The sequence below is a fragment of the Eptatretus burgeri genome, chromosome 2 (genome assembly GCF_056783735.1).
Source record: "Eptatretus burgeri isolate ZD-2024b chromosome 2, Ebu_testis_v1, whole genome shotgun sequence".
In the NCBI taxonomy this organism is placed as follows: Eukaryota; Metazoa; Chordata; class Myxini; order Myxiniformes; family Myxinidae; genus Eptatretus; species Eptatretus burgeri.
The window spans coordinates 20870602-20889097 of NC_140962.1; the positions used below are offsets into that span (position 1 = coordinate 20870602).

General features: G+C 47.2%; 1 pseudogene across 1 annotated transcript in view; it reads left to right on the forward strand.

Annotated features, from left to right (window-relative positions):
• Positions 1 to 18453, forward strand: part of LOC147031549 (protein BTG4-like) — a 102795-nt pseudogene extending 84342 nt beyond the window's left edge. The window contains exons 10-12 of the transcript XR_015053406.1: positions 17303 to 17440; positions 17903 to 18152; positions 18234 to 18453. The product of XR_015053406.1 is annotated as a protein BTG4-like (transcript). The remainder of the gene's footprint in view (positions 1 to 17302; positions 17441 to 17902; positions 18153 to 18233) is intronic.
• Positions 18454 to 18496: the final 43 nt, after the last annotated feature.

The following is an 18496-nucleotide window of genomic DNA, read 5'->3' on the forward strand; positions in this document are numbered from 1 at the left end:
TCCATCCACAGATACTTTTAACTTATTCTCAGAAACTATCGGTACTATTTCGATGAAACTAGATCACTGCCTTCATCATCCGTGATTTACCAAAGATTTTTCACATGAAAATCTATAAATATTTATTTTCTTCTCCATTACATATTTTGTGGGTAATCCATGCCGACCAGTGGTTCCCTAATTATCTTGTCCAGCCGCTACCTGGTGAGGGGTATTGCCCCTATGTTTATATTTTTATTTTCTCTGGACTGTAACATGAAGAGTGAAGACTTTTAAAAAGCTTGGTGTTTGCTTGGTGGCTCCGGTGGATGGCTTGGGATCTTCGGGTCCTGAGTTTGAGCTTCTGTAATCCGTTGAATTAACACCATGTAGGGTTGACTCAGTCTGTCATCTTTCTGAGGTCTGCGAAATGAGTACCAGTGTACTGGTATAGGTGCACAGCAGCAGCGGCACAGCCATCCCCTCAGCCGATGATGCCACCAGCAGCCTTGTTCTGCATATGTAGAAGTTGGAGGAGGAGTTTAAACCTGGTGTTGGCTCAGTGGTTAGGATGACTGCTTGAGATCCTCGGGTCCTGAGTTCAAGCCCCGTTGGCCGCTGAATTAATACACCAGGGGGTTAACTCGTCCTGTCATCCTTCCGAGTTTGGCGAAATGAGCACCAGTTCCAGTGTGTGTACTGGTAGAGGGGCACTGCATCAGCGACAGTCACGCTTCAAGAAATGACAGCTACCCCTGCAGCTAAGCTGTCATACGACCACCACCAGGAGGAGTTTGAGGAAATTCGAAGCAATTCCTGACGAAGTACAATCCCACTTCTCTCCCATATCTTATTGACTTCAATCCTCCCTATCCAAGATTCTCTCGGTAGTTTAACACTAAACATGCAACCCCCCCCCCCTTTCAAACCGCAGTTAATAATGCTTGCAGGTCAAGCAAACTACATTATAACCGCACACGAAGCGAAAAGCGGGATAAGGAAATACGTTCATGTCTGTCCGTCTGTCTGTCTACAAACATCAGTTTATGATCAAGGAACAACTTGTTTAAATTGAATGTCATAACCTGCATATTAGGTCAAAATTCTGAATTTGTCCCGATTGTACATTCGCAGAGAGGAGTGAGAATTTTATTTATTTTTGGCATGAATGACTAATGTATGTGTTACATAGGATGGTGTAATCGACAGTGCATCAACTGTGGTGAACTCCAGAATTTATTTACAAGCAAATACAGCACGTCGCTTCGCTGATGGGTATTGGCGGGGGGCAGTTGAGAGAGGGGAGTGAGAGAAAGGTGAGGGGTGGAGGTGGGGTTAGTAATGAGAATGATATGTTTTCCTTAATGATTACACACAGACACACAGACACACACCTCATGTCAGAGCAGCTGTACACACAATGACACAACAAGGTTTATATTTTAATCTGCTGGCGCATCTGCAAAAACTTTGATGTCCCCATTCCAGAAAATTTGTGGGAACATGAACCAAAACTAATCACTGAAAACATGTAAGTACCTACCACTCACATACGACCTAATGATCCCATCGCGCGTGAACATCGAAAACGAAGCATTGTGATCAGATATCATACTTGGCTACAAAAAAAATAATAAGGCATTGCTGATTGAGGTGTCAATACCAGTGATTTTGGACTAAATGCAGAAATCAAGAAAATGACCAAATACCAAGACCTCAAGAATGAAATGAGAAGATCCTGGAAGCTGAAGAATGCCAAAGTTTTACCAGTGATGGCTGGACCTACAGGAATGATGACAAAGAACCTCGCAGAGATATTAAACATCGGGGCAATACCCTGGTGCTCACCTGGTAGTGGCTGAATAAGATAACCAGGTAACCACTGGTAGGGATGGATGACCCACAAAATATATAATGGCATAGAAAGTAAATATCCATGGATTTTTATTTATTTAGTTATTTTTTTAATGCCATGAACAAAGTTTTTGGTACATCACGGGTGATAAAGGTGCTGGTCAAGTTTCATCGGAATTGCGTGTGTTGTTTCTGAGAAGAAGAAATGTACATAATTTGTGGGGCAACCCCCCTTAAATCCCCTACGAACCTTAGAGCAGTTTTCTAATGTCATGAACAAACTTTGGTACATCATTAGTGATGAAGGTTGTCGTGAAGTTTCATCAAAATTGTGTTTATCGTTTCTGAGAAGAATGCAAATGACTCTTTGGGGAAGTAACCCACTCTAGTCAATGGGCTGGGGTGGTTTCTGTGTGACTTTTATGTGCCCTAAGTTTCTCTTCATATTATTGAAGTAGACCATGTGGGACATCAAAAAAGTGAAGGTGGATATCTGGGAGCCTGGTCGGATTTGAGAAAATGACGTCACAATGTCAAGCTTTTGCGTTCATGAGGCGACCAAAAATTTGGGGTCGGGGAAACTAAAATGCTTATAACGCCACAACCATACATGATACAACTGCAAACTACCATTCAAAATATTTGTTTTTATTCACTCTACATGTGACAATATGTAATTATCTGATTATTATGCAAATTTGCTGTCCAGAGGTCAAAAGGTCATGGAAATCGGGGGTTGCTTAAAATCTGACCCACCGGAAGAAAAATGTGAGTTACAGGCTGCCTGTACTACTTGAGAATGTTTGCTGGCTGTCAGAGGTTGCAAAGATATATCTCTATCACATGATATGCATTGTATAATAATTAACCCTTTTGTTACGAAAACATCAACTTTGATAAATGGTGCTATTTCAGACATGTCAAAAATTCCAGTTTTTCCATCGTCGAAGTGTACATTATTCATAAATTGGGATTTACATCTTCAGACTGTGCAAGCATTGCTTCCAATTTTCATGGCTTTTGACTCAACCAACTACATCAGGTGGGGTTCCCTCTATTTTGAGGACATGCGCAAACTCCCACAAACAGCACCTGAGATCCACATAGTATTCCAAGAGGGCAAATTTGCCATAGAGAGGACACCTGGGAATTTTAGAGCAACTGGAGCAGACATGGCGCTGGAGCAAACGATAAATAGGTTCAAGAAAGGCAGCACAAAGAAGAAGAAATACGTTGCAATGTGGGACATAATCTACCATGAGATGATGGCAATTAGTAATCTTTTCAGAGAACTATGTGGAGTTACAACCCAGTACCAGCTAGATGTAAACAACTCCTTCAGCAAATATGAGACTGAAACCGGGGAAAGAAACGTCCAAGAAATTCTAAGTGTTATTGAAAACAAGGAGAATCCTTTCAGGAAAGATGCCACACAGCAAATACTTCACAATATAATGACACAGGAAGTAATGACTGACGAAATGCAGAATCAGCTGCTTCAGGTAAAAGCAATTGAGACCGCAGCCTATGAGAAACTACGTAAAGAATTGTTTGTTGAACTGTCGGCTCAAATATTTCGGACCACTCACAGAACAAATCTGAAAACTTTCAAGAGTATCCGCGTAATCCCAAAAGGACAAGAGGCTTCAGGAAAGTCACAAACACAGAGGGAAGATGAACATAGGCAGCGTGTCATTGAAATTGCCCGTGCCCGAGGGAGATCCATGACAGAACTTCTAGAATATGACGACGTCGTCATCTTTGCTTTTTGACAGCCAGGGTCTTATGTCAAAGAGCACCAAAAGTGACCTGATGAATGAGATTGCAAAGAAACATTCAATTGATGTTCTGGATGATTCAAAAGACACTGAGGTTGGGTTTATAGCGGATGTCATGGCTAATGTAAGGAAGATGACTGCCAAAGAATTTACTAATTTCATTGAATTTAGTGGAGGCATTGTAGACTACATACAGAGATCTGCAAAGGGAGCTGATCGAACAGATTATATTGTTACGGCTGTGGAAATTCGCATTACACCATAAAGGGCCCTCAGGTGAGATATCTCTGTAGTTACATGTGTAGTCAGTTCAAACCCGTTGTATAGAGGGAATTTGTGATCCATTCGGGCTGGGATCCTCCAGTTAGTCATTTTTCTTTCTCTATCTTTTATTTCAAACAAACAGCATCTCAACAACCATGCCATTCCCATCACAGCGCCAACCACGCCACCTCCACCATCTACGCTACCACATCTTCTCCACTACGTCTGCTTCCGAACGTCAAACAAAGGCGCCAAGGAAGGAACTGCGAGGACGCGCGGGGTTTCCCGCCTGTTTCTCCCGTTTGAGTTCTCCACGCTCGGTGTGGGGGAGGTGCGATCCTAGCCGGGGTCAAAGGTGAGAAAAGGTGGGGGCCTCTTTTTGGGGGAATAATTCTCTGGCCCAGAGCCAAAAACTGACTCCCCCGGCCCCCGCGCGGGGTGGAGGGAGAGCGTGAGTGAACGCCCCTTTTCGGGAACCTCGAAGGAAGGTGGAGCCGAAAACAGGGCGGGGCAAAGGGCGGAGCCCCGCGCGACAAAAGGGGCGGACGAGGAGGGTTCGGCGGTCTTCATGTTGGTGTTCTGGTTTGGGTCGCGAGCTTGTTGTTCCTGCTTTGCTCCTTTGATCCTCACGCGAGCCCTGGGACCCCGTGCGCGAGCGCGGAGAATAGCGCCGAACAAACCCTGTCTGTTTCCCCAAAACCCCGTCCATACCGTCGAGCGGACCACACGAGTTACGCGCGGCACGAGCTCTGTGCACCACGCCGGAGAGAGCTCGCAGATCGCGAGAGGAGTCGGGGCCAGGCGCGACCACGCCGATGGTCGTGGGAGGAGGACTCGACGGCCCAAAGGGAAGTGACCATTTTCTTTTCGGGGTTTTGTATGTGTGTTTGTGGCACCCTTCTCCATAAGTAGAACTGTTTAAGTGTTGCCGTGTGTACGCGTATTCAGTTTTAACTCTTGCCTTTGCTTTTTGTGTATTCTGAATGGCTGTGTGTGTGTGTGTGTGTGTGTGTGTGTGTGTGTGTGTGTGTGTGTGTGTGTGTGTGTGTGTGTGTGTGTGTGTGTGAATAAAGTGCATTCATTGTGTGAAGTTGTTCCCCGTTTTGCTGAGTCCTTTCCTTTTTTTTGACTCTCCATCTTGCATCACGTAAGGGGTTCATAGTGGGTTCAACATCCCGGTAATTAATCGGAACTGTCAAGGCCGACGATAACACCACTCGGTTATCACTGTAGCACGGACCGCTTAAGCGGTTCGTGTCCGGAGTCGGCCTGTGGCGTGGTACCATCGCCCGGTCGACCATTTGCGCAGGTACTTGGGTAGATCGAATTTGGCGAGCAACCCTATCCGGTGCGGGTGGGCAAGTGGCACGATCGTGGTGAGGTTAAACCCCCACCCGTGACTAGCTCCCGGCATTGTTCTGAGAGGGTCACGACAGAATTGTCCGTCCGGTGGGCGACGTGCCACGCTTCGAGTTACGTGGCCATTCGCACGCCGGCGGGCGCGAATTCGCAACACTGGTGTCCGGGAGTGGGATTCGAATCCGCCCCGCCTCCAAGCTAAATTCACGGGGAAAGGAGCAGGGGTGTGCGAGGTGACCCCTTCATCCTCCGTTCCCTCCAAATTACGAGCAATTTAAATTAACCCCTTACAAGAAATAAGATGGAGTCTCAAGGCGACCGGGAGCTGGGGGTAGTAGGAATGGATTTCGAAGTGTTAGAATCCATGGCCCAGGATGGAGACCCCGAGCAGGAAATGTTGGTTGTGCAGCAACACTAACTCCCCCAACTGAACCCAGGGCCCGAAATGGGCGCGGCGGTGGCCGTGGACTCGACATGGCGCAGTTATTGGCAATGCTGGCGGAAATGAATAACGGACTAAACAACAAGATGGATACGAATGCGCAACAAATGGATACAAACACAAATAAAATAAAAAACGAAATGAAAACACTGCGAGGTGAGATGCAGCAAAGAGACCGAAGCCTGCAGGCGGGCACGGCGAGAATGTTGGCAATAACAGGGGAGCTCATAATGGCGGCGCCACGTGTGGGAGCGAACGAGCTGGAGGGGAGTGCAACTGCTGTCAGGCCCGCAATGGAGGTAGGTGAGGAGAAAATAATTTGGGGACGTGTTGAGCGAGAAGTGTAAAGGTGACTGTGACAGAGGGAAATATTAAATGGGGAGACTGAAACGTGAGATGAGACATGAGGTGACGACGGCAGAATTAATAATAGAGACGCGGGAGATGGGAACGGTAGAGGAGAGACTACATGATGAATTGGATGGGGGTAAAGATGAGCACACACACAGAAGTAGTGGAGGACAATGGGGGCGAGCTCGCGGAGCGTGTTGGGACCTGGTGCGAGCAGCTGGATGGCCTCCTCCATGAACGAGGGGAGGGAGTATGCCCCCTTGAGGTGACTCATGACCATGCGGGTTCGGTCATACGAAGCGGAGTTGAGGGGGAAAGTGCTGTTGACGGGTGCACGATGAGCTTGGGGGGTATCGAGGCCCCGGAAACCCTTGGGTGGCACAAATCCCCAGTGCGGTGGTCCCGGTGTGTGTGGTGAAAGGTGTGAGTGCGCCCCCGTGTGTGAGTGGTGGTCACGAGTGTGCCGAAGTGCGTTCCTCCCAGCACACGGTGTGTGAGAGGGACCATGTATGTGAGGGAGATGCGGCTGCGTGCTCCCGCATGCCGACAGTCATCTCCCAGTGTGAATGTAATGGAGTGGAGTGTGAGCGTCGTGACACGCATGTGTGCATGGATCGAATGGAGACGACGACTGCGACAGATAAGGGACAAGGGCCGGGTAGCGGCTGTAGTTTCAATGGGGACCGCACCAGGTTTACCCAGCAGTGAGCGCGAGGTTCGTGCTGTGATACGCACGAGGCCGCCACGTGCTCGCTTGCGGGAGTGCAACCTGGTCCGGAAACGCCAGCCGTGGATGTTGCCAATCCCGCGGACAGACAAAGGTTAGGCAGGATTTCGGATTTGGACCGGACGGGTTCTCCACGCAGACGGGTGTGGGAAGCTCCAAAGAGCAGTGTACATGTGTTCGCGTGGGGAACCCCTCGAGACGTGAGGCTTGTGTTTCTTTTTTATGCGCCGGGTGACGTCATGGCTGCGTGTATGGTTGGAATCCGGCAGGAGGGTGAATCCCTGCCGGATGGTACCGTCCAAGAGGGACGAGGGACACGTGCAGCTGCCATGACGTCACGGGCAGGTACAAAGTGCGCGAGCTGTGAGTTGCCGCGCTGGTGCTGCGCAAAATTTGAAAAAAGAAATGGAGAATGAAAGCAAGCCTCGCTTTCGGGTGAACAGGATTCCCGAGGCAGGGGTGAAAGACCCCCTGTCCTGGGCACAGGATGGAAGTAGCTAGGGGGAAGGGTTAGCTTAGTTAGACCGGCTTCATGGGGCAGGGGTAAGTCCTCGTGGAGCCCGTGGAATGGATTAGTTAGAGGGATTGTAGTGAGATTTATGTTGGGAAAATTAATTTTTGGGGATTTAAAGACAGTGACAGATTGTGGATGTGTAGTGGGGACGTAGCTTAGCTACGTAGTGTTAAAAGGAATGTGCAGGAGTGTAAGAGTTGACGTGGGAGCACGAGGTCGTTTGGGGAAGTAGTCAGCAGGGTGGCAGGATTCAGCAATGTGAGTTGAGAAGTGTGAAGTGGAAACATGTGCTTGGTGAGTGAGTGAGGCCAGCGGGTCTGTGTGTATGGAGCGAATGTGGAATGCATGGTGCGATGAGTGATTGGGGGAGGAGTGACTCCCGCCCAAGGGACCCCGGGGTCAGTGTAGAGTGAGTTAGCTGGGTTAGACAAATTGAAAAAAGGGAGGTCGTTTTGCTGTTGGTGGGGAAGTAGGCTCGAAACCTGTTTTGGAGGGGTGCAGGAGCCCTGTTGACGGGCTGGGAGCGTGGCTGCGAATGGTGAGTATCGCTGAGTGGGTACGCCGGACACCGGGCTCGTCGGCCGCGGTAGGCCAAGGGTCCATGGGCGGCTGGGATAGTGTAGTGGGCACGGGTGCGCCCACATGATGCAGGGGCCCGGGGTGCCATTAGCCGCGTGGGCAGTGTTGTGGGCACGGGTGACCCTCGGAAAGGGGGCCCGGGAAGCCAGCCTGCCACGTGAGCGTTTCAGGGGAGTCGCCAGGGAGGGCACTCCCCGGTGTTTAGGGAGCCTGTAGGCTCGGAGGCAGTGTAGTGCCCGGGGGTGCCATCGTAGGAGAATCGGCAGAGGGTAGTGCCTGCCAAGGGAGCCACGCGTCCCAACAATGAGACCGTGTGAGGGCACGGGCGGAAAATTGGGGGGCAAGGCCCAAAATTGTGAGGAGGCCAACACAGGCGACGGGAATCCTGGCTGTTGGAACCGAAAGATTAAGCGAGAGGCGCTTGTTGAAAGCCCTGGGGTAGTTTAAAGGTTAATGGATAGGGTAGATAGGAAGTGTACCCCTCTGCACCCTCCATCCCTTCGCTCACGTTGTGGGCCGCTGGACCCACTTTGGATTGGGTTAAAGATCCCTGAAGTCTGGGGAGGCCATCCTGAGGCTTCATTGGGCCTCGACACAGGACGCTAGCCTTCCCTCATTCCCCTCCGGGAAGGGAACGTAGGGGTTGGGAGTAGGCTTGGAGACGATAGCTTAGCCGAACAAGGACAGTAAAGGGGAGTTTGGGGTCGAATTGTAGTGGGAGATAGAAAATAAAACAAAAAAATTAATTGGGGCTAAATTGGTTTTTACAAATTAAGCGAGTGGGTAGGTGCAGTGACAGGCAAAGGCGATAGGTTGGGAGGGAGACCGTAGGGTAGGTCTGAGCCCGCCTTCCGAGTGGCCAGCACCACCGCACTCCCTCCACTGAAAGGCAAAGGCTGGCCACTTCATCAGCTGGCTGTTTTGCTGCGAGGCCTGTACCAGCCGGATCGTCAGCAGCTGTGTTGCTTCAAGACCTGTGCCGGTCACTTCACTGCCGGCTGTGTTTGCCTGCTGCCTTTGCCATGCCATGCCATGCCATGCCCAATGCCCCTGTTTCGAATAACATTAATTTCGCACTCAGGGATCCATAGGTAAAACGTACTCGGGGAGAACTACACATGATGGCACACGAGAATTTGACGACTCGGGACGAGTCTGTAAAAAGGGGAGGGGGGTAGTGTTACGGCTGTGGAAATTCGCATTACACCATAAAGGGCCCTCAGGTGAGATCTCCATAGGTACATCTGTAGTTAGCCCAAACCCGTTGTATAGAGGGAATTTATGTGATCCATTCGGGCTGTGATCCTACAGTTAGTCGTTTTTCTTTCTCTATCTTTTATTTCAAACAAACACAATCTCAACAACCACGCCATCCCCATCACAGCGCCAACCACACTACAACCACGCCACCTCCATCTATGCTACCACATCTTCGCCACTACGTCTGCTTCCGAACGGCAAACAAAGGCGCCAAGGAAGGAACTGCGAGGACGTGCGGGTTTTCCCGTCTGTTTCTCCCGTTTGAGTTCTCCGCGCTCGATGTGGGAAGGTGCGATCCGATCCGGGGGTCAAGGGTGAGAAAAGGTGGGGGGCTCTTTTTGGGGGAATAATTCTCTGGCCCAGAGCCAAAAACTGACTCCCCTGGCCCCCGCAAGGGGCGGCATGGAGGGAGATCGTGAGGGAACGCCCCTTTTCGGAACCTTCTCGAAGGAAGGTGGAGCAAAGGGCGGAGCCCCGCGCTACAAAAGGGGTGGACGAGGAGGGTTCGGGGGGGTCTTCATGTTGGTCTTCTGGTTCGGGTCGCAGGCTTGTTGTTCCTGCCTTGCTCCTTTGATCCTCACGCGAGCCCTGGGACCCCATGCGTGAGCGCGGAGAATAGCGCCGAACAAACCCCGTCCGTTTCCCCAAAACCCTGTCCCTACCGTCGAGCGGACCACACGAGCTCCGTGCACCATGCCGGAGAGAGCTCGCAGACCACGAGAGGAGTCGGGGCCAGGCGTGACCACGCCGACGGTCGTGGGAGGCGGACTCGACTGCCCAAAGGGAAGTGACCATTTTCTTTTCGGGGTTTTGTATGTGTGTTTGTGGCGCCAGTCTCCATAAGTAGAACTGTTTAAGTGTTGCTGTTTGTACGCGTATTTGTTTTTAATTCTTGCCTTTGCTTTTTGTGTATTCTGCATGGCTGTATATACGTGCTTTCTGTGTGTGTGTGTGAATAAAGTGCATTAATTGTGTGAACTTGTTCCCCGTTTCGCTGCGTCCTTTCCTTTGTTTGACTCTCCATCTTGCATCACCTAGTGGGTTCAACATCCCGGGAATTAATCGGAACCGTCAAGGCCGACGATAACACCGCTCGGTTATCACTGTAGCACGGAACGGACCGCTTAAGCGGTTCATGTCTGGAGTCGGCCTGTGGCCTGGTACGATCGCCCGGTCGACCATTTGCGCAGGTACTTAGGTAGATCAAATTTGGCGAGCAACCCTATCCTGCTCGTGGGCAATTGGCACGATCGTGGTGAGGTTAAACTCCCACCAGTGACTAGCTCCCAGCGTTGTTCTGAGAGGGTCATGACAGAATTGTCCGTCTGGTGGGTGACGTGCCGCGATTTAAGTTACGTGGCCATTCGCACGCCGGCGGGCACGAATTCACAACAATATCTTTGATTCATACTTTGACATTTCAATCAAACTCGGAAAGAAAGCGACGAGAAACCATCTCTCCGATTGAACTGAATGCAGTCAGTGAAGATACACCTTTACCAGTTCAGATGGAGCGGTTCTGGCCAGCTAACAGGAACAAGCATAATGTTGAGATTTTACTGCACCAGACAGCCATAAAGCATGTGTGAGAGACCCCTTCAAGCCTGAAGGTATTTGTGAGTAGCTTTTCAAGTGAATCTGTCGAAGTCTCATGTCTTTCCTGTTGTGATGGCTATTGCAGGGACATTCCAGAACTCTGCATTGATATAGAGGAAGAAGATACACGAATTCTACCCCACGCCTTGCATGCTGTGGAGCACGGAATACAACGATTAGTGGTGTTATCCCCAGACACTGATGTATTTGTGCTGTTGCTCTTTTACTGGGATGTACTGCATGAAAAGGGCCTTTATGAACTGTGGTTGAAAGCTGGCAGTGGAAACTCTACCAAATATATTCTCTTGCGTCAGATAAAGGGCCTGACCAATGCAAAGTCCTTCCCGCTGTGCATACGCTCACTGGGTGTGATTACACCAGCAAGGTTGGCACAAAGCAAGTGGCCCTTAAAGCAAATCCAGTAGACTACCTTCAAGGATTTGGTTGTATCCAAACTGGACCTTTTGACGAAGTTGAGAGAACAGAATCATATCTAGTGAAAGTCATAAAGAATGGAACAACCTGCACAACAATGGATGAACTCGGGGATCATAATTATCACCACAGCAAAACCCCACTCGAGAAGTTGCCACCTTCAAGCCATGCCATAAAGGCCCATATTCTAAGGGCATTTTATGCTACATATGTGATGACATCAATTCTCTCTGCAAATACGACTGAGTTGAATCCTCTCCTATACGGATTTGAAGAAGAAGTTGAACTTCTCCATCCAGATAAGGCCATCAGACCCATTCCCGAGGAATATGCTGTTCACTGTACTTGCTTGAAATGTGCGACAGAGAGATGTGCATGTCGAAAGAGTGACCTGCCCAGTTGCAAGTACAAAGGTATGGGAGACGAGAATGTTTGCTGTAAAAATCCAGCTGGTTGTATCTAAAACCGAATAGAGCTCTTATGTGACACAGCTGCGTGGAAATGTACTCCTGGCATCTACATGTATTCCTTCTCCCATTATCAAATTGGCACGATTTGGAATAGTGACTACAGTCAGCAGTATACCTTCATTTGGATATAAAAACCTAGACTATTGCTAAAAGTGAGCAAATTCATCAGTTTATTTTTGCTGAATGGACTAAGGATGTTCCGATCCCCCCTCCCCCTCTGCAGGTGATTGTTTTAGGACTTAGTGGGTTAACGACATGGGAATATTGTAAGAAATTCGTAAATTAAGTGATATTTAAGCTTAAAGAAATAAGTAGTTGGTGATGGATCACATTCATACTGATGAAAATGTTCGACTACTTTATTTTGTGGCATGTGTCTTCCGCTGCAAAGGAAAATCAGCTTTTTCTGAAATGGCACCATTTATCAAAGTTGATGTTTACGTTACAAAAGGGTTAATTATTATACAATGCATATCATGTGATAGAGATATGTCTTGGCAACCTCTGACAGCCAGCAAACATTTTCAAGTAGTACAGGCAGCCTGTAACTCACATTTTTCTTCTGGTGGGTCGGATTTTAAGCAACCCCCGATTTCCATGACCTTTTGACCTCTGGACAGCAAATTTGCATAATAATCAGATAATTACATATTGTCCCATGTCGAGTGAAGAAAAACAAATATTTTGAATGGTAGTTTGCAGTTGTATCATGTATGGTTGTGGCATTATAAGCATTTTAGTTTCCCCTACCCCAAATTTTTGGTCGCCTCATGAACGCAAAAGCTTGATATTGAGACGCCATTTTCTCAAATCCGACCAGGCTCCCAGATGTCCACCCTCACTTTTTTGATGTCCCACATGGTCTACTTCAATATTATGAAGAGAAACTTGGGGCACATAAAAGTCACACAGAAACCACCCCAGCCCATGGACTACTCCCCCCTCCCATCCCCAGTAAACTTCCTCTGTAAACCCCTTCAGACCCCCCCCCCCCCTTTTTAAAAAAAAATGCCCTCACTGATGATTAAGGTTGTGGTCAAATTTCATTGAAATCATGTGTAGTGTCTGAGAAGAAGTTGCAAGTATTTGTGGACGGACGGACGGATGACGTGCCATCCCATAAGCTCCCCGGAACAACTTTACAGGTGAGCTAAAATCATCCCTGGGAATATTATTACAAGCAAGCTACAGTTGGAAGATGTCCGGGGCACAGTGACGATCCTGAAGAGAGCCCTCAGCACAAAACTTTGAGAACAGAAAACTTCACAGCTTGGTCCATGAATCGTGACCCCTTACCAAAATGAAGGTGGATGCTTTGAGCCCACCCTGGGCGAGCTCCATTACACACACACACACACACACACACACACACACACACACACACACACACACACACACACACACACACACACACACACACACACACACACACACACACACACACACACACACACACACACACACACACACACACACACACACACACACACACACACACACACACACACACACACACACACACACACACACACACACACACACACACACACACACACACACACACACACACACACACACACACACACACACACACACACACACACACACACACACACACACACACACACACACACACACACACACACACACACACACACACACACACACACACACACACACACACACACACACACACACACACACACACACACACACACACACACACACACACACACACACACACACACACACACATACACATACACATACACATACACATACACATACACATACACATACACATACACATACACATACACATACACATACACATACACATACACATACACATACACATACACATACACATACACATACACATACACATACACATACACATACACATACACATACACATACACATACACATACACATACACATACACATACACATACACATACACATACACATACACATACACATACACATACACATACACATACACATACACATACACATACACATACACATACACATACACATACACATACACATACACATACACATACACATACACATACACATACACATACCTGTTAGGTCTCTGGATCACCACCTGATGAACCCCACCCACATGTGGAGACGGCAAGCAACAACAGCAACTCACACATGCGTGTGTACGTACACACACACACACACACACACACACACACACACCTTTGAGACCTGGGGTGGAAGCATTCAAAACTAACAGCTCGTACATGCAGCATCTTTGCACCCCACCGGTCAGTTCTGAATCTGATTCGTACATGCTACAGTACAGTGCCCTCAACGGGTGAAAGATGGGGGACTAGGAGGAGGGTTGGGAGAGACAAATAGAGGCGTGGAGCGAGACGGAGGCGTTGGAGAGTGGGATTGGGTGGGAGAGAGGGGGTAGGGTTGGGATGGAAAGGGGTGAGGGATTCTGGTAGATGTGAAGCCCAGTTTATCATCCATCCGAGAGACGACACACAGTGATGAATCACCCGGCCTGTGAAACACTGGGAGGAAAGTTTAGATCTGGGTTGGGATTCAAATCCAGGCTACACTGAGTGAGCATGTGTACCTCTTGGCTTTCCTACTGTGATGTGGCAATTCTTTACTTTAGAACTGAAAAAAATATTTTTTTTTCTCATTGTGATCATTTATTTTGCCTTCCTACCTCAAGTGGAGAACAATGGCATCACAATTGAAAGTTGAACAATGTGCCAAGTGGCTTGACTATGCAATGCACGAAACGTTTGACGAAACTTTCAAAAGCGAAACGTTTAATCTTTATTTGTACTTATCTATGCTGAAGTCATGGGTTGTATAACATTGTGGAAAATAAAATGTCATTTTCAGCTCGGCAGCCACCGCCTGTTGCACCGAAAACAACACGTGGTCAACGCAGGCGAGTAGCCCTGAACTTTGTTTAAGTTGATCTTCAGTTAAGCCCAAAATTATTCATACCCTTACCAAATTTGGAGTATTTTGAATCGTATTATTTGAGGAATGAGTTTCTTCTGGCTTAAGTTACATAAGAATGTGACAAACAGCTGAAAGAATCACTGCAAGAGACATTTTAAGAAATACGTTGTTTCGGGGGTATTTTATTGATAGATTTACAAAAAAATGTCACGTCCAGAATTATTCATACCCTTGCTTAGATCAGTTCAAAGTCACATTTAGTAATCAATGGAAAAGCCTCTGTTTGTGATTTCAGCCTCCAAACGGTTTTTATATTTGCTCTCAAGGTTTTTGCATGTCTCTACAGGGATTTTGGCCCACTCCTCCTTTGCGAAGGTCCCTAGGTCTTTGAGGTTGGAAGGCTTCCTTGCCATCACTCCGGTCTTGAGCTCCCTCCACAGATTCTCGATTGGGTTGAGGTCCGGACTTTGGCTTGTCCACTCTAGAACGTCTACATCATTATCCCGGAACCATTTCTTGACTGACTTGGCGGTGTGTTTTGGATCGTTGTCCTGCTGATACATCCAATGCTCCCCGAGGTGAAGTTTCTCTGCAGACTGTTTCATGTTTTCCTCAAGAATCTTGATGGACTGCTCCTTTTTCATGATGCCATCCACTTTGACGAGATTGCCGGGCCCACTGGCTGAGAAACATCCCCAAAGCATTATGCACCCGCCTCCATGCTTGACGGTCGGGACTGTATTCTTCGGGTTGTATGCATCACCTTTCTTTCGCCAAATGAAAGCAACATCTCTGTGCCCGAAAAGCTCCATTTTTGTCTCGTCCGACCACAGAACTGAGGACCAAAAGCTTGGATCTTTGTTCAGGTGAGCTTTTGCAAAGGCTAGACAAGCCTTTCTGTGCCTGGGATGGAGGAGTGGAGTCTTTTTTTTTTTGGTTGGCGTCCATGGAGACCCCCCTTGTGCAACGTCCGCTGGAGTGTCTGCCTTGATATCTTGGTCCCAGACTCGCCAAGGTTGTTCAGGAGAGCCTTAATAGTGATCCGTGGATTGTTTTTGACCTCTCGCCATACTTTTCTTGCCAGACGAGGCGACACCTTTGGCTTCCGACCATGTCCTTCAATGTTTTTTTTTTTTACAGTGTGGAATTCTTTGTACTTCCTAATTATGCTTTGTATGGTGGCAACTGGCACTCAGAACTGCTTCAAAATAGCTTTGTAGCCTTCCCCTCCTTGTGACCATTCACAATGCACAACATAAGGTCCTCACTGACTTCTTTCTTCTTTGCTATGCTGACAATGACCTGAGAATTATTGCATCAGCTCCCCTTAATTTATAGTCTAAAATCAGTGTTGTTCTATGACATTCCTCACTGTCCATTCAATAAACCACATTTGTGATGCATTCAGATTGTTTGCACCCATCTTGGAATAATTGTATAACATTATAAGGAATCTTAGGAATATCAAAAGCATGTGCATTATCACAAACATTGGCCTCAATTCTGAGACTTGGTATGGGGTATGAATAATTTTGGACAGGCATAAAAACAGAAATCTTAACATTTCTATTGTTATGCTAATAATGTTGAGCCAAAATATATGTGGATTTGTACATACCAACTTAATGTCCTTGGGTGAAGTGAAAGTTCCACCACTCCAGCTTGTCGGTATGAGATAAATGCAAAACTCTCAGATTTTTTTCATCAGTTAGGAATAATTTTGGGCTTAACTTTACATACAACATTTAGTGACAGTGCGATTATTGTAGAGCACTGACTTAAGCAACCCAACGACACGGTTAATAGGAAACGGCTCCCTTGGTATGCAATTGGCAATCACCGAACCGTCATGTTAAACGTGCACCTCCTGGAGATACCGATATGTCAAATATGTCCGAATTGGACAAATGACCACTTTTCAAGGAGTCGGAACTGCTTGTAAGTTCGATCCCGGAGTTTAAATTTTGTAATTCTCCTTAATTTAAGAGATACTCATGGTGATCACATGTGCGGAAATGAAATAAAACAAACACTGGTGTCTCCGGGCATTTATAAGCATTGCAAAGTACCCAGCGATTCATAGCTATGATGAACAGGCATTCGATAATACAAGTGGGGGGGGGAGGGGGGGAAGATTAAGAAATTGTTGTGGCCTGTTCCAAGTCTGGGCAAGGTTGAGCAGGCCAAAAAACATGGTGGCCTCAGATCTCAGACCTCAGCAAGGTTACCCAAGAAATGCCTGGTGAAGGATGCAATTAAATAAGGCTGTTAATTAACTTCAAAAGGTGTGTTTTAATTAACCCTTCATATTTCGTAGGAGGTTTTTTCGTATGCATGCAAATTTTCAGGCTGCTATGTTTCATAGTTATGGAGGAGGCGCGCACCATGACGCGCGCACCATGACACACATACAACTTTTAAAATATTTATTTAATTTAAATTATATTGTTTTCTTGAACACTCAAGAACAAAAAAACACCTTGTCACTTCCAGCACCCTTCCGTTCATCAGTGCTCGGACATGTTCTATTGGTTGGTGTATAAGACTTCAATAATGCTAAACTTCTGGAATTTTTTGAACGATCTTTAAAATCATTATTCAATTTAAATTGAAGTATACATTTGAACACTGTGCGGTAACCTGTTCTTTGAACTCGAGTTATGGTAAAGGTTGGGTTTTCTGCATAGTGGTGGGTTCCAGACCTTTCTCATCCACCTCCTTCCCCCTTCACTATCCTTTCCAAGATGTCTTCGCATATCCACTTCTCAGCCTGTGGAACCACTGTTCCTGGATGCATGCCATGCTGTGCATGTCCCCTACAACCTGCTCGGTCTCCCACAGGAGCTCACTATCTGGGTGGATCCTGGAGAGGTGAGCTGCAGGTGAGTTTTAAGATTAGAATCAAAATTTGCATCTGGTGACATCGCCATCCAGTGTCCAGGCCACCATGTCACCACTTCCTGTGGAACTTTTTTGAATTGTATGCTACCAATTGTAATGTCAAGTAATACCAATGATTTGTATGTTTGCCCATATGAGTTATTTTGGTGAGGATGACTATGCTGATCCGATGCTAATAGGTTTGTTGCCAGTGTACAAAACAGGCTTAATGGAATGGACATGCTTGGTTTCATGGAACAGTTCTCATGTCAAAGCTACGTGTGTAAATGTGTACCACTCGTGATGTAAGCTTCAGAACCATCAATTTTCAATGTGAAAGTTTGCTGACTGATCTGACTAGACTGCAGAAAGTTTAGGACAAGATCTCCAAGTTTAAACTGTCTTGCCTGCAACAGGGCTTGCTCATGCTAATGTCCCAAATTCTGAAACCCCACCCACTCTAGGTACGGAGAACGGAGCTGCCCTTTCTCTGTCGCCCGCTTTCCAAATGCCACACCAGGAATTTCCGCTTCTATATCCTCTGCTGTGGACAGGGCTACCTCCGATTACCACTCTGGCTCATCTGCCTGCTCATCTATCTGCTCCAGCTCTGCTTCGGACGATACAGATTTCGACACTGACAAAGAGGGAGCCGAATATGTCTCGTACCCGATCCCCACCATCTTCAATCCCAACAGTGTGTACCACAAGCAGGTTCGTTTTCATTTCTCCTCTGATAGGGAGTCCAAGCTGAAGTGTGGAATGTATTTCATAAATGTAAACTTCCCCTTTCAGGCTTGGTACAACAATGAAAATGTTCGTCTTGGTCCTTCTACATCCCACCAAATGCGAGACTGCTGGAGACGGGAGGACCGTTTCCATTGGGTGAACAATATGGCTATTACCACGCCATTTTGCTATAAATTGAGGTCTTGCACTGCAAAATATGTGTCACAGGCTGGTTTCAAAAAGGTTGATTGTGTACACAACTCGCGACATGCATCCCAGTCACTAAAAGATAGAGCGACCGATATTTATTTTTCTCATTTCAGGGATGC